Source organism: Halyomorpha halys, unplaced genomic scaffold (assembly GCF_000696795.3).
Source record: "Halyomorpha halys isolate HHAL.00 unplaced genomic scaffold, Hhal_1.1 Scaffold661.1, whole genome shotgun sequence".
Taxonomy (NCBI): domain Eukaryota; kingdom Metazoa; phylum Arthropoda; class Insecta; order Hemiptera; family Pentatomidae; genus Halyomorpha; species Halyomorpha halys.
In genome coordinates, this window is record NW_027116476.1 from 192,772 (window position 1) to 210,219 (window position 17,448).

Sequence of the window (17,448 nt, forward strand, 5' to 3'; positions counted from 1 at the left end):
AAATCAGAATCATATTCAAAAATGTTAGTATGGGGGGGGTTAATTTGTCCTTAATTTATATAAATTAATTTTTTTTTTTAAATTTCAAATTAAAACATTATAATTTAAAATAATGAAAAATTCCACGAACCGAAAATGTTGAACCAAAAGTAGGTAGCTTAAAGCTTTAATATTAGAATTTGATATTTTCAATACTCCTTTTTTATGTAACACCTGGTTTCATTTTCCTAAATTACGATAGTTTTCAAAAGTTTAAACTTGAGTTTGGTTTCTTGATATCTATATAATAGGAATAAAAAATCTTTAAATAAATTTACATTTCAATTAGCTCTTTACTTCGAGCGAGTTCAAGAGAGAGGTAGCTATTCATGAACATATAAATGAAACAATAAAGTTGATATTTGAAGGATATGGGTTTTTATACACATTTTGTGGTTTTTTTACGGTATAAAAATAGTTTTTCTAAGTATTATTGAATTATATATTGTACTTTATCATTACTTCATTATATATTGTACTTTATTATTACTGCATTATATATTCTACTTTATTAATTAATTATTATATTACTGAAGGAATCTAGTTTCTGAATAAGTGCCAGGCATAATTGAATAAATACAGGTTGTACTTAAAAATAATGAAAACATTTGACGCCAATTTGCTATAAAAAACTTTGCCTTTGAGAAAAAAATAATGGCTTCTTTAAAGTGATAATTTTTAATTATTAAAACAAGGGAGTAGAGGGGTACTACCTTATCCCATTTTACAAAATTTACAACTGTTTATTTAATTGAAGTACACAGTTCAGTTAAACTAAATTTTTTACGACCTATTTTTACTATTCCGCCTTTTATGTGAAATAATATATTACAGGGAGAACATTAGTAAAATAAAATATTACATGGTGATCACTAACAACTTGTTTATATAATAGAGATATTTAGAACATTCATTACAAAAAACACACAAACGCCTATTTGAAAATATTATATATATGTAAACTAAATATGGTGAAATGTGCAGATGAACGTAAAAGTGGTGTAAGTTCAAACTTGAGTTTTGAGATATTCAATGTTTTAGGAGAAGTTTTATAAAGTTTTTGATAAGAGATAACAACCAGCTTCCTTCACTAAAACTAGTTAGTCTCGAGGATATCTAATCTAACTATTTTGACACATGAACTTAATTTACTCAGTAACTCAGTATTTAATAAATTATTTATAATGAAAATAAAGCGTGAGAACAGGATAACACACCTCTTTTGCATTCAATGGCTCATATATAAATATTTATGTATTCTTTTTAGCTTTATGGAAAAATAAACTTCAAGTTGTACAATGAGGTTTTGAGGTCTTTTATTTTCCGCATTTCATATTTGCAGTTAGGTTATATATTTTTATAGCACTTAACCGGAAGGTATACTTTTTTGTTATTTTCCATGCGGTTACAACTTACGATATAACGACAAAGGTATAGATGCGATGTATGAATGAATGAAAAATCGATGTTTATTCTTGCTCACTTGGTCCCCTAAGATTAACAAAAGCAGCATTTGTATTGCTACATTAACTGATTTTAGACACAATTAAATAACACTATAATAATAATTATATATATAAATTATGAATAAAAGATACAAGCTCGAACAGCGAAGGATTTTTGAAAGGAAACAATTCTATGGGAAAGGATGTACAAATCGATAGGTTAGGATCGTGTGTTAGGATGAGGAGGAAGGTTTTTTGATTATCAGGAATTGAAATATAAATTTGCCAAAATATAGGTATAGTTTTCGGATACTTGGATAGAGCCAATTTGATCGGAATAGTAGTGAGAGATATGAGAACGCCTGGGAATACCGAAGATGAATATTATGCCATTATTCGACAATAGAGTTCAGGATTAATGTCATTTATTAGGTTCACTTGAGTAACTAATCTGCGGTATATTACATAATTCTTAACTTTTAGATTGTACAATAAAATTTATTTATTGTATTTGAAAACACTACTTTAATAATTGATTGTACTACAATATGAAAATATTTCATTTTTATCTTTTTTAATTTATTATAGCCACTTTATTTCTGATAAATAAAAATATTAACTATTTCTAATTCTAAATCGTTTATCATTAAATCAATATTTCAATTCCTTAGAGTTACAAACAAAAATATTAAAATTTCTAAAACGGATTTTAAATAGATTTCGTTAGTATATCATCACTTTATTAAATTAAGATTTAAATACTTTATAAACAATTATTTTTACTAGTTTATGTGCAAGGAAAGAAAGTATTAACTAAAATAAAAACATAAACACTAATCATATTTACGGTAACAGAAGGGATACAGCGTTTCTGGGGCACTATAAGATCCAATAGGCTATTTCTGGTTTATATATGAAGTTATGCCGTGAGAGATTTTATCGTAGGAGCAAATGGAGTGCATATATTCCTTCGTTGCAGACTATAATTTATACCAATGACCCATAAGTTACCTACAGTTGTCTTTTATTAAAAGAACTGATAAAAAGAGGTTTTATGGAGAGCGCAATTTCACACACGAGTTTTAAGATAAGGCTTTTTTTCCTCAGAAACATTTACTTTTACCGAACATTAAATTATAAATAAGATGAAATATTGCCTAAAACTACAAAATTTTATATTCACTTCCTACTATTTTTAGAAATAAAAATCACCATTTGACGACCATGTATGACACGTAATGGGTAATTATTTCGATATTCCAGTCATTATTTAGGAATTTAAATTTGTATTTTACTTTTCAAATGTTATGGCTTAGAGTTTTTTTTTAACCGAAACTCTCCCAAAGCTATAAAAACTGCCATCCTTCCTGGCCGAACCCGCCCCACTAAGACCACCAGGGAGAGACGGTCCTATATCACTTTAGAAATATTTGCTTGAAACTGAAAGAGGAGACTTAAGATAGTTAAATCGAGCAATATTAAAAAAGAACCTAAAATTGAAAAACGGCGTGAAGCCCATCTCTCCTACCCTCCGTGGCAGCCTTACTTATCTGACTTCACAGCAAGTAGGTTGGTCGATGCACGTTGTGTCATAATCTCACAAGAAGAGATCATAACACCAAAAAAAGGCCATTCTTCGCGCCCAGACCCACTAAGACCTCTAGGGAGCGACGGTCTAATATAACTTTCGAAATATTTGCTTAAAACAGGAAGAGGAGACTTTAAGACTAAAGTACCTAAGATAGGAAAATGGTGTTTATCATTCTATTTTTTTCTCAAGCTGTCTTACATTCTAAACGTGTGACTACTTCTAACTAAAGAAATTAAACGTTGACAGTACATTTAAATTTTCGGAACAAGCAGTATATTCTGGTATTTCTAAAATACAACTCCGAAGTTATTAACGAAAATTTCGTATTTTTTGTGCGTACTAGCTCCATTAAAGTGCTTCATTGAAAATTGCAATATATCTTTTTGGACAAAGATGCATTAATAAAGTTTAATCTTTTTTGGAGCCCTAAATTATTTAATAATATTGTCGTTGTTAAGCCAAAGAAATGTTTGCTATCTTCAATTTTGTCGCACTTTAACGCGGTTATCTGTTCTCTTTACTATGTCAAACTGAAAAAGTAATAAAATTAATAGAAAAAAAATTTAGGGCAGTACGCGTATCACATAAACTTTACTTATAATCTAACTTTAAGTCTAAATTAACCCTTGCTAATTCTTAAGGGCAACTTCTTTATTGCTCATGAAACCCTTCCTCCTATTGTTTAAAATTTGAAGCTGAAGCAAAAGACAATTATTACTACGCGTTCATGTCCGTGATTTTTATGACAATAGTAAAAAATATATCACTAGGGTCATAAGAACTATTTGATTTTCATCAGTTATCCGATCAAAAATCTGGTGCGGTGCGTGCATCACAGAACTATTTAGAAATTATAGTATTTTTAAAAAAAAAATCTTAAGACCAGAAAAGACAAAAATGATGAACAAATAATTTCTATTTTGCTGTTGCTATAAAATTCCTGTTTTACTTGAATTTGTTTAGGTGGGAGTAATAAATATAAATGTTGTACCTGAAAAGAATACGACACGATTGCCTATGTTTCATTTTTTCTCCATTTTCATTCATAAAATTCCTTAATATTTTGTATTTATCCATCGTTTATTATTTCTAACAATGAGAACTGATTTAATTTTTTTCAAATAAGCAAAATTAAAGGTATTTTAGGGATGGTTAGGGTGGTTAGCGGTGGTTAGGTTATATATTAAAAAAAAAATCATTTAAACCCTGTCAGACTATATCAAGGAGGATAAGCCATAACTGATATCAAGTATTATTTAATTCTACATTGACATACATTTAAAAAGAAATTAAAAATCCATACTATAAACTAATTCTTCACCTATGAAAGTTTTAATTCCTACATAAACAAGATGCCTACTTTTAAGATATCAAAAAGCTCATTTTTCCAGTGGTAGGTACATTCTACTAAGACACACAAAGTTTAAGTAAATCAATAAAACAATTTTTTGTAAATTAAAATTATTTTTAATCTGTATTGCGGATAATGTATTTTATAAATAATATAGTCTGAAATACTGAGTTGAAATCAAGAAAATATTTTCGGATGATGAAGATTGATAAATCAGTACAACTAAAAATAAAAAAATGTTTTTATTAAGACGATTTATCAATAATAAAATTTATTTCCTCATGATTTAGGTTCCTGCTATTGGTTCACCTCTCGGCCTACTACTGGCGCAAGAACATACATATACTAGGCTAATTCCGTTATAACAATTATAATAGTTTATTTTTAATAAAAAATAAATAAATTAGGTATGAGAGAAATTTACCTCAATTTTTTCAGGAACGTACTAAAAATCAATACTACACATTTTTTAAAGTTTTGATAAATTGCCTTCTACTGGTGCAGCTACTTTAAGTTTAAATACAGATAACTGTTATTGTAAAGTGTAAGTCAAAATACTGAGAGAAACAGAAGAGGCATCGAATATACAAGTATAAAAACGTGCAAGATGAGATTTAGATTAGAATAAGTCTATTTTTCTGAAGAGAAGGATGGCGTCGCTATTTGCATTTGTGGATCGATATATAGATCTCCCAATGTTTGGCATCATTACTGATATAGTTCACGCTTTGGCCGAATAATACTCTGAGAATATCCCCCATAACTCTCTAAACTGACCATTATTCTGACATCAATTTTCCATTAACGATTTCCCAGGATTCCTTGCCGAGGGGGCTGACCAACTGGAATTCCGAATGAACTAATAGCTCTTTCCAATAGGAAAATTTATCCGGCTCCGATAACTCAATTTTTCAAGTTGAAAATTACCAACATGAGGATTAAACGTTTCAACGAAAAAGATATTAACATATTTGTTTAAAAATAATAAAAAGATAATAATGATTATTATATTATTACTTCTGAGTTCTTTAAAAAAATGAAAGATCAACAATAATTGATAGTTTTAAATTCACAATCTTAGATATGTTAATTGAGTAGGGCAGATGCATCAGTCATAGGCAATAGTGGAAGACACTTCAAGTTCAAATTATAAAAAACTGTCCTCCTGGTAATAACCTTTCTTATAACCTCCTTGATTTCTTATTCTGAACCCTTCATTTCTGGAGGAGACTACAACCCTAAGCACCAACAATGGGGATGACGAACATAAACTTATGTGGAAACATACTATTCCGTGTTTCCACCTTGAAAAGCTATTCTATTCTTCCGTCCGCAAATACTACTTATTGGCCTACATCCCTCAAAAAACGCCCAGATATCCTAGACATATTTATAACCTCCAGGATTTCCTCCTCCCAAGCCATTGTTGAATCCCAGGGTGACGTTTCATCAGATCATAGTCCAGGTCTGCTTTTTTTACATTCAAGCTTCGTACCTAAGCCTTCCACTACTTGTTTGATTACAGGAAAAGTCGAATGGAACAAATTTAAATGTGTCTTAGAAAATAAACTAAACATAAACATTCGACTGAAGACAAAACAAGACATTGAAGGAACTATATGGGCAAGGACAATAAAGACAAGTATTAATAACAATACTTAGACTAGCAGAATTACTAACAATAAACAAAATAACCTGCCACAGCTTATTCATATATAAAGAAAAAACGAAGAGCAAGAACGAAGTGTATCTAATATCCAAGTGACAAAACGTATTACACCAAATTGGCAAACAAATTAAAAGTAGAAATTAGAAAATTCAAAATTTACTTATCTTTACAGGAAATCTAACAAATACTGCCAAATCATTATGGAGAACCACTTAAAAACTGCAAAATTTTAAAGATATCAACCATCCACTTCTCATCGGATCCCAATCCTGGAACAAAACTGACGAAGAAAAATCACAAACATTCCGACATCACCTCTCTAAAACCTTCGTTTCACTTCCTTGATATCGTTAACCCAATTCACCCTGAATGTATTGAAGCAAAACTGAATATTCCGCTCCAAATGACCATCCCACCTAAAGCATTTCATCCTTCTGAAATATCTAGTATCATTCAAAGATTACCTACCCGCAAAGCTCCTGGATACGACCTAATAATATCTCGCATCCTAAAACTTCTTCCTCGGAAAGGTATCCTATTTCTCACCTACATATAAAACGCCATACTCTGTTATACATATTTTCCTGACCCATGGAAATTATCTATAAATAAAATAATTCCCAAACCCCAAAAGCCACCAGAATACCCATACTTTCTCATCATTCGTTCCTTTCTCATTGGTATATTGTTCCAAGTAAACCACTATTCCTATTCTCAGTCCGCTGGTGTTCGTCAAGGTACACCTGACATTCCAACCAATTTTAACACTATCCTCACCACGTATGCCGATGACACATGTGTGCTTGCAGTTAATAGTAACCCTTTAATTGTATCCCAAACTCTCCAATCCTATATCACAGCCCTAGAAGAATGGTGTCATAATTGGAGGATTAAGATAAATTCCAACCAATCCCATCAAATTACATTTACACTTCGTCGTAAACCTACCGACTGCCCAACAGTTTCCTTTAATAATGTTGCCCATACTCCTGTCAAACAGATCCGCTACCTTGGACTACATCTAGACAAACGACTAACCTGGAATCCTCAAACAAGACTGAAAAGACAGGAAACTGCACCTCTACTACAATTTCAGCACTTACTAGACAAACGGTCTAAACTTCGAACTTATTACAAAAGACTGATCCACATGACTGTAATAAGGCCAATCGGGACGTACGGAGTTGAGCTTTGAGGTTACACCAAACCTTCGAATTCCTCTCGTATCCAATCTTTACAATCCAAAATCCTTCGAAAAATCCTCTATGTTCCTTTCTTCGTTGCACATAAAATAATTCTTACATTAATGTTCCCTATGTAACCGATCTAGTCCAAACCACACTTAATTCCTTTCATTATAAACTCCCTAACCACCCAATAGAGAGATTACATTGTATTTTATTATTTGTCAAACAATTTTGCTTAGACTACATTTTTAATAAATCGATAAAATATTTGTTTGTAAAATTGCGTTGTTTTAAGTTTGCATTTTGAATTATATGTATTTATAAAAGGGTTCAAATCAAGATAATTTCAGACAATGAAGACTGCAAAATCAAAGAGATTATAAAAAACAACTGCATGAGTATTTTAAAAACGATTTTACTAAGAAGAACGTTCATAAGAATTCATAAGTTTTTGTATTTATTTACTGATTTCGATGCAAAAGTTAAAATAAAATCAATGAATATCCAATGAAATAACATTTTTTAAAATATATTAAAGCTCAGCTTTATACTCCGATTTCATTAGTATTTCGTTGGTCAATGTTTCTGTTATAATAAAAAAACTGTCATTGCAATAGTAACATCAGATTTGATTATTTTATGTTTTTTATTATATACGAAAGAACTTAATCGTTAAATAACAATAATAAGTATATAAGACTTGAATAAATTAAAAAATAAAAAAGAAGTGGAAAAATGATTAAATTTTTAAAAAATGTATGTATGTTGGCTGCATATAACAATAAATGAAGTAATTTTATGGCTTTAGTTTTATCAATTAAGATCTAATTAGATAAAAACAACAACGGAAAATCAAGACAAATAAAAGGGCACGTGGACGTAATTTACACGTGGGCCGAAAAGAGGTCATTTCAATTACACACAGGTATTTTAGGCAGTAGGCTATTAATTAACTTTGACTGCCATTCCCTGATAATTATCTGTTGAGTATATAACTTCATTAGTAAGAGTTCAATTTTTTTATATTTTATGATTGCTAATAGTTTCATCGAGACGTCAATTAATTCTGTATCCATCATTACTTTAAATCAAACAATAGTACCAAAATCAAAACTATAGACAGAAAAAATATTTGTATTAAAAATGTTTAAACAAATACATTGGAATTTTATTTTAGAACTCCTTCAGTAAGTATATGTACTCCAAATGTAAATCTATAATCTATGATAACTTTAAAAAATACATTCAATTATGAATAAAATAAGCAAGTAATCAATGAAACAAGCAGATTCAGTCATTTATTATCTGGATATGATAATTTGTACCGCTACCACGTATGAAGAGTCAGGGGCGAAGAACATAGTAAGGAAGAAAGGTTTCTTGAACAACGGATTAGAAAGGAGATGATTTGTTCATTTAATTGTACCAATTAAGGGTACCCACTTTATGAGGCTTGGTGGACCTCGGAGGGCTTCCTGAACTTCCCAAAATCAAAATTATATCCGTCAAAAATTCATAACTTGTTCATAAGATCGTCACTATAGAATCTTAAAGTAGATACAGATTTACTAATTAAAGAAAGACTAATTTTACTCTCAGTTTTAAAGTAATATTTACTTTAATGAATTCAATTGCAAATCGTCGATAATAAATTGAAATTAAGTCAAAATATTTTTTACCAAATTAACAATAATTCTTGGGAAAAAACAGTTATTTATGTTATGAATAAATTAGTAATCGTAAGAAAAAATCCATTTCTGAAACTACCATTTTGCCTTTAACAGAAAAAATACCACACTAACAATCTCGTCAAATTTTAATATAAAGGGGATAAAAATATATTGAAATGATCTATCATATCTCATAATTCTATTTAATGAAATGCCTGAAAAGTAATGATGTTGAAAATACAAGAGACTAAAATGATGTAAATCATCCAATTTTGATGATATTGAAAGATGTTTTGCGGGGTCTTTCATGAATTTTTAAAGGGAGTATTGAAAAAAAAAAAAAAAAAAAAAAAGTAGGTGTTATATGAGTATCTTAAGTTTTCGTCGCCTTTAGGTTAAAAAGCAATAGCGTTTAGTGAAACTATAAAAGTAGATCTACAACTATTAATACATAGTTGGTTCTTTAGTGATAATGTGTGAATAATGTGAACTTTAAGGTTGTATTTTTTGTGGTTCTGAACTTTTTTTTTGTCACTTGATTTCGAGCATTTAAGTATTATTTATGCTCAGTACGAAGGAGATAGGTCATTTTAAGTTAGTAAAACAGATGGAAGAAATCACACTTACTAAATATTTGCAAAAAAAACAAAACAGATAGGTATAATTTTGAGATTAGACAATTTAACAAAGGAAGGCAGAATATAATTAACATAGATAGTCAAAGAGCCGGAGGGAAAAATAAAGTTATTTCACCCCAATTTTTACTTTCACTCGCCTATGTATGGAATGTATGGTTAATGGAAGTACTGTGATCATGCAAAATGTCAAAGTCCAGTTTTCAATGTAAATACACGTTTTGAAGTCAACCAAATAACCAAGACTCGCACAATGGTCTGTGTGTATTTGCGTCTGGACAGCCTTACTCAAAAACTAATAGTCGTACAAAACTGAAATCGCATATTTAATCCAGATATATGCCTAGTACGTGACAGCAAACTTTTCACTGACCGATATTGCTACTTTATCGATCTTTCACATTTTTTTAATTTTCTCCAAAAATGGCTCTATCGATATTGATTAATTTCAGTTAATCAATGAGTAATATGTATTAACAAACAGGGCTTAAGTGTCAAATTTTCAAAAACTCTTCCTAAATTAAATTAAATAAGAAATAAATGGCATAAATAAACGTTTTACGCCATTAAAAAAAACAAATAAACGTATCCAGTTTTTAATTATTTGATATAAACAATAGAGGCATACAAAATATTAATGAAATTTATTAATAACTAGAGCAGAAGAATGGGGAAATTGGATATTTTAAAGGGAAAACTGAGATAATACGATATTTCCCGAATGCATTACGGTTCAGTTATGTTATGTTTAATTGTTGTATTCTACCCAGGAACAAAATTATATTCGTTATTTCCACCTCGAGAAACCCTTAAATAGGAATTTTCATAGTAACAGAAAAATAAAAAATTTTAAAAGGGCGATGGTTTGGGTGCGGTGAAAGAAATACAGAAGTAGTCATAAAACTATTTAATATGAGCTAAAGTTTCCCCTTCCTCCCCCACGTTTCCGGGCTTCTTTCATAAGGGCAAGAAAAGATAAAAACACTCAAATGAGGTAGAAAAGTAAGCAAATAGATAACAAAAATTATGATAATTTCTATAAAAACGAACATTGTAATATTTAAAAAATACAGTGATACGTAAAATTAAATTAAAGTAATAAAAGGTTTTAGATCCAAATTATGACTTATATTTATTATAAAAAAGGAAATATAAAAATACAGTGCACACACAAATTTTTGAGTATAATTTTTGCCTTCTCTGATTTTCGTTTATTTTCGAAAATCAAATAATTAGCGATTTTTTTAATAAAATGACGAATAAAATCACTTTAACACGAGCTCACCTATCCTCACAAAACTTGGAGATATAAGTTAGTAAGTGAAAGTTTTGTGATGCGCGCACCGCAGCAGATTTTTTATTACATTAATTAGAATTAAATATATATATAATTACTATTTAAAATTGATGACTCTGCTAACCATAGTTAGGGGAATAAAAAATGGGGTTGTTTTAAAACGTTGCAAAAAATTAATTTTTTATTCTGAGTTCCATATCATAAAACTACCTACAGCTAACAAAAAACCCTAATAAAACATCAAATAAAGTAGAGTAAATTTGCTGGCACAAGAACTCTCATAGATCTGTTTAGGTTCTATATTTCCCCAAAAATCAATTTTTTTTTTTATGTCAGGAATATTGATAAGGGAAGAGCAGACGTCTAAGACGTATATGGCATTACCGAAAAAAACTTCCTCCAGAAACTATCACTGGAGAGAGAAGAGTGGGAAGGCCAGAGCTGTGGTTAGAGTGATGCAAGATGCCTCGGAATTCGGAACTGGATGGTAGCCTCGCAGAACAGAGTGGATGTGATTGTTAGTGGATCCTGACTCGGGAGTCCGAAGACCCCATACACCAAGTTCGACGCTCGCTCATAAGTAATGTGATTTTTGTTCACTTAACTTATATATGGATATTAAAAATAAATTTACTAGTACACATTAAATTTAATTTTTGAGATTCTATGCACTAATTTTCTTGTGAGATATAGTCAGAAGTTTTAGTATTTTTGTTAATTTTTTAGATAATTTCAAAGAAAAACTAAACATTTTCTGATATACTTATTAAGGACTAAGTATCATTTATCTATACTAGTAATAAGTATATATAATAATACTCTGTTTTTTTAGAACTAGAGAGGTACTGATTTTTTATACACTTTGCATATTTTTACGACTATGGATGGGATTTTTATGTTTTCAGATTTATTTTTCTGCAATTTCTAAATACATTTCTATGTTAGGAGCATATCATGATATTTTTCACAATTTTAAACCTCTTATTTTCTTTTTCAATTGATGCTCTTTTTAAAATGTAATTTAAAAAAATGAATAAATAGGTAAATATTACAAAAAAAATAGTTGATAATTATTTACCGAAAAGTCTAAAATAAATATGTTCTTTTATAAAAGTTTATGAGCTTATTCAAAGAGATTTTACTGTTTTCATATGCGTACGTCTATAAAGTCTGTGGACATTGAACGGGAACCCCGTTGGTACAAATAGATTTTTTGTGCATTATCACTATTTTGTATTGTGTTTTCTATTCTATATATTGTATGTTGTAAATCTCACTGATGACGTTACAGTAACGAAATTTCACTATAGAATTTTGGTAATGTAAATATTAGTTTTATCAAAGTTAATAACAGTTTTGTTAGCTAGTAGACCTGATACTGGTAACGTGGCTGTTCAAATGGAAACTATTAGCAAATTTATTATGAATTTCGTAAAATGTTTGTTTTAATTACATAATAACGTACTAAATACTAAAATGACAAGTTACATTGTAAAAATGTGTCTGTAGAGTACAATTTTTATTAAATGTTTTTCATCGTCCGTATTCCATAATATTACAGGTGAATATATTTCAATCTATGGTTTTAGACAAACTAACACTATAAATAGCTTTATAAAGAAAATTCTGGTTGTCTTCAAAATTGAGGCTTTTTAGTGTCCAGCCCATTTATATATAAGTGATAAACTAAATCAGCACATTAAAACAGTGAAAACAATAATATTGAAAATAATAATTGAAAACGTATAAATTATATTGCATAATTTTTTTTTAAAATAAGAACCGAATATTTGATGAAGTATACTGTAGTGCAATGAAATATGCATCCAAACGTATTTTTATGCAATAAATATTTGTGGAATATATACTTTATTTAGAAAATAAAAAAATCCATTAAATATACGAGACGGATTGAAAAAGAGATGAAGGATTTGGAAGCCATACATTGAAAATAATACTGAATGAAAGAGGAGGAATCGCACGAGGTAATGACATAATGAATCATGCAACAAAGCATAGCGATGAGATGAAAGAGCTCTGTGTGAATTGGGGAGCCATTTACATATGTATGATTGACCATTATACAATGATTCGGAGAACTTCAAAACTCAAGCATGGATCCCGATTCAATATTCAGCTACCATAGTACACCAAAAATTTAAAATACATTATTATTTTTTCTTAACATTAATATAGTAATTGTGAAATTATATTTATTGTTTATCATTGTCATTAGCCACAAGCGAATCCTTTACCACCAATCGCCATTTTTTTTCAGTTACATGCACTTTCTCCGACTTTCCCTGGTATCACTCCCCACGCAATCCATCTTAATCGAGTTATGCCGACCCCCTAGGCATTCTGGCGAAATAAGCTAAGCAATAATAGTCGCAAACAAAACCGAACAGATTCAAGATAACGTGTCAACTCTGAACGACCAGTTGAAACACGGCTGTTTCAAAAGAATACAATTTCAAAACCACTGTGTTTGTTTTATTTATCTAATTTTATAAAAAAAAAAAAATTAAAACACGTGAAATATTAAACAATTAAAAATTAAAATAAACGTACATTTTGAAAATTCCCTATGATTTGTGTATAATATAACATCTATTTACAAAATTATTACAATGCTGACCAATATGGAATTCGTTTTGTGTTATTTGTAAGTAAAATTTCAAGATTGACACCCAATATACACATAGTACAGGCAGGTGTTAATACAGCCACTTATGCTAAACCTAGATTCTGTGTTATAACTATTTTTCACGCAAATTAAACAACATATTTAATCATATAAAAATAAGAAAACAAGAAACACTCAAGTTTATACATTTATTTAAGTTTAGTGTGGTTATGGTTAAGGTATCAACAGTTATTCGTGGTGTGTACGCATTTAGTTGATAGTACTACCGACTATAAGGCAAATCCTGATAGTGTGACAGTACTGCCATAATAGTAGTTCGTTTATTGCCGAGGGAGGCGTCACCTTAGCAGCCTCGCAACTGCAGAGGCACCCGTTTTGGCCTAGTAGAGTTGACTTTCATTTCGTGGTGGCTCCACAGAACGAAAACTGGACCCCTAGCTCTACAATTGTTTTATTTCCAAAATTCATATTCATATGCGAATATCATAAAAACTACTATCCCTACGAAGATACGTGTTATAAACTACTTTATAGTAAGTTAAATTTCCTTTATTTTGTGTGCTAACAGACATCTGTACGTCTAATACTTCCTGAGATATTGTTTTTCATAAATCCAAAAAGTCCGTCCGAATAAAAATAAATCAACATTTCGTAATTTATTTCGTCAAATGCCATAAAACTAATACTCCTAGGATGATAAACATTATAAACTACTTTTTAGGTCGTTAAACTAGCCGTAATTTGAGTGCTAATAAATATTTGTACGACATATGGTTTTTGAGATATAGATTTCTAACTACTGATTTTTCAGTGCATTTTTTATGAACTGTTGCTTTTTAAAAAGCTATATCTTAGGAACTATTGAACTTAAATAGCTCTATTAAAGCTCATTTTTAGCAAATTTACCCTACTTTAAATAGTGTTGTCTTAGGTTTTATAGTGTTGCAGGTATTTTCAAAGATATGGAGCTCTAAATGAAAAATTATTTTTTTTAATGTTTTTAAACAGCCGCCATTTTTTATTCCCCAAATCTATACTTGCCAGGCTCATCAATTTTTGCTAGTGATTTAACATATTTTTCATTAAATTAATCAAAAACTGGGATGAATTATCTGCCTTCTTTGTCACCCGGGCTCTTGTATAATCAGGTATTGACTGGAAAAGCGGAAATCTTTTTTTTTTTTTTAATTTTTATATAATAATATTACTATTGCTTATGATTAGGGATACCCATCCTTTGAATTAATCAATATTGGGTTACATATATTAAATATTGTATTTAATTTATGAATCTTCTAAAATATTAAGTACCTACAGTAAAAAAAGTTTTAAATTTCCTAAAAATTAATCATAAACATGAACAATATTGGCCTAATGATTTTCAAATAGTCAATCCATCGTTTAGGATTTATAGGAAAAAAAACAAAAAGAAAGACCTAAAATTTCGAAATTGATTTCTTAATTAAGCTAATTAATTGCTTAGTCTCCGTTTTAGGACCACAAGAAATGCGTTTCCGTTTTAATTTTAAACTCATATACTGTTATATATCCCAGTTTTTAGCTGACGTCAAAAAAAAAAAAAAAAAAAAAAAAAAAATCTAATGTGTTACCTGATTAAATAAAATAAATAATTAGTAAGATTTTCAGGACCCCCATAAATGCGTTTTCTTGTTTACTTCGGTAGAAATTTAATTTTAAAAATTATTTTGTATGTTTTATGAGCCGGATTTTATGCGTCAGTCTCCTGTAATATAATACGTATACCAGTGCTGTCTAAATATCACTTTATTTAGTGAATTTTCTTATTTTACATGCATCATTCATCATCGTCTGCGGCGCTACAACTCTTGTAGAGTCAAGGCCTCCCGCAACTTCGTCCGCCAGTCCTCTCTAATGGTAAATGTATCATTGGTTTTATTTAATTCTGAGAATAATTCAACTTATGGTTGTTTATGGTGCACCCGAGCACTCTGTTGATTACCTTACCGTTACGACTACTTTTTTGAAAGTTCTCTCTTATATTTCGTCAATTTGTTCGTTTGCCTCTTTTGAATTCAGAATAATTTCTAAAGAGTTATTTTGTTTTGGGAATAAAAAAAAAATAATAAAAAAAATTTTTTGAACCCAACTTTTATTTTTACTAGGTCTTTAGAAACTTTATTAGGTTGACGTCCTCTAACTTGAAAACCAGTCATCCAACTTTCTACTTCTCAACTATCAACTAGAGATGACAGCTACTGCTAAAACTATTCTAATAAAATCAAGTCTACTTTCACATGTCAACGAATTATTTTAATAAAATATTTTTACTAACATAAGTCGCCTCGAAACATTTTGTTATATTTTACCTCTGCTGAGTTTAAAGAATGTTGACCAAAAATAAATCAATACAATCGCATATAATAACGTAAATTAAAATTTTTATATTGTATTTTTGTAATCCGATGTCTTTGTTAATTTTATTTTTACAATGATTGTACAGAGAACGTAAACCTATTTAGGATCAAAATTAGAGAAATATTAAAAAACCACCCATATATTCTTGATTATTCTTAGAATATCAATATATATTCAACTTCTCATAATTTTCTCTTCTTTTATATTTTATTAAAATGTTATTTCCTTGAATCATATATATCCTATGGTTTTCAACCTTTTTCGACTTTCTAAGCGAATCTTTGAAACTTATTGTTTTATGGATGGCATTGTCTGCATAGTTAAGCATCCTTGAAAGCAATTGAAATTGTTTATTATAGTTAGGTTTTGTAAAGACAATCTTCCTAATAGATGTGGGGTGATATAAACTTAAAATTTTTATACAGAAACAGAATTCGCTGTTTTATTTCATGACAGAGCAATGGGGACAGCTATGAAAGTTGTTTACTTTTGAACATTGGAGAATAAAAAATTTATAAGGGAGAAGCATGTTAGGAATAATTCGATTTACTAAAGAAATTTTCTCACTATTGATTTCATATATTTTCAGGAAAAAATATAATCAACCACAAATGCAAGTTATGCGATTTATAATCTCTCATTTCGATTGTACTCTAAAACTATTTTCACACATATACTTCAATAAGAAATATTTTACATTAGTACACCCAATATACCTGAGAAATCAAGCTACTTCGTGTATTGTTCGTTTGTTTTATGTTAGGGCCTGTTTACACTAATGTTAATTTTTTTAAAGGTTAAAGCCCAGATTACACGGTGACAGTGATAGCAGTTTCTACAGTCATGAAAACTATAACATTTACCACCTAGGCCTTTTTTTCGTTATCTCCTATCTGTTCATTACTGACAAACTGGGGAGTTGAAACTGTTGAAAAAGTTGAAACTGACAAACTTATCTACAGGTAATCAACTTATTGTTGATTACAACAATTGTAACAACTATAAATCAATGTGTTTGCAAATACAAATAGAAATCAACATTTTGTGAATTTATTTTGTCAAATATTATAAAAACTACAACTTAAACTACTTTAAAGTACACTGAGCTAGCTTTAATTTGAGCACTAAAAGAAATTTGGTTGTCGAATCGTTTTTGTGATAAAGATTTCTCAAAATAAATTCACTGACTACTGATTTTTCAGTATATTTTTATACAATGTTGCTTTTCAAAAAGCTATATTTCTGAGACTATTTAAGGTAAATTGCTCTGTTAGGGCTCATGTTTTAGCAAATTTACTCTACTTTATATGATGTTTGAGAATAATATAGTTTCGTGGGCAAAGAAATAACACTCATGAAATCACCGAGAACCGTGAACCTCTTCACTGAGAACAGTGAATATTAACATTCCACAAGATAGAACGGCACACAACCGACAGTGTAGCCAAAGCCTTCTTTATCATACAATGACGAATATAATCAATATTTACAATAAAGAAATAATAATATATACAAAATAC

The 17,448-nt window shown here is 29.6% G+C and overlaps 1 protein-coding gene and 1 long non-coding RNA gene across 8 annotated transcripts in view; one reads left to right on the forward strand and one right to left on the reverse strand.

Annotated features, from left to right (window-relative positions):
* Positions 1–17,448, forward strand: part of LOC106685129 (facilitated trehalose transporter Tret1) — a 228,444-nt gene that overhangs the window by 187,584 nt on the left and 23,412 nt on the right. The window contains exon 1 of one of the 6 annotated variants that reach the window (XM_067053257.1): positions 11,227–11,464. The exons of the other annotated variants lie outside the window; for them this stretch is intronic. The gene's annotated coding sequence lies outside the window, so the exon portion shown is untranslated. Of the gene's footprint in view, positions 1–11,226; positions 11,465–17,448 lie in introns of those variants that run through there. 6 annotated transcript variants of the gene reach the window in all.
* LOC136797241 (uncharacterized) overlaps positions 1–17,448 on the reverse strand; it is a 136,554-nt gene that overhangs the window by 105,726 nt on the left and 13,380 nt on the right. The gene's annotated exons all lie outside the window — the stretch shown is intronic.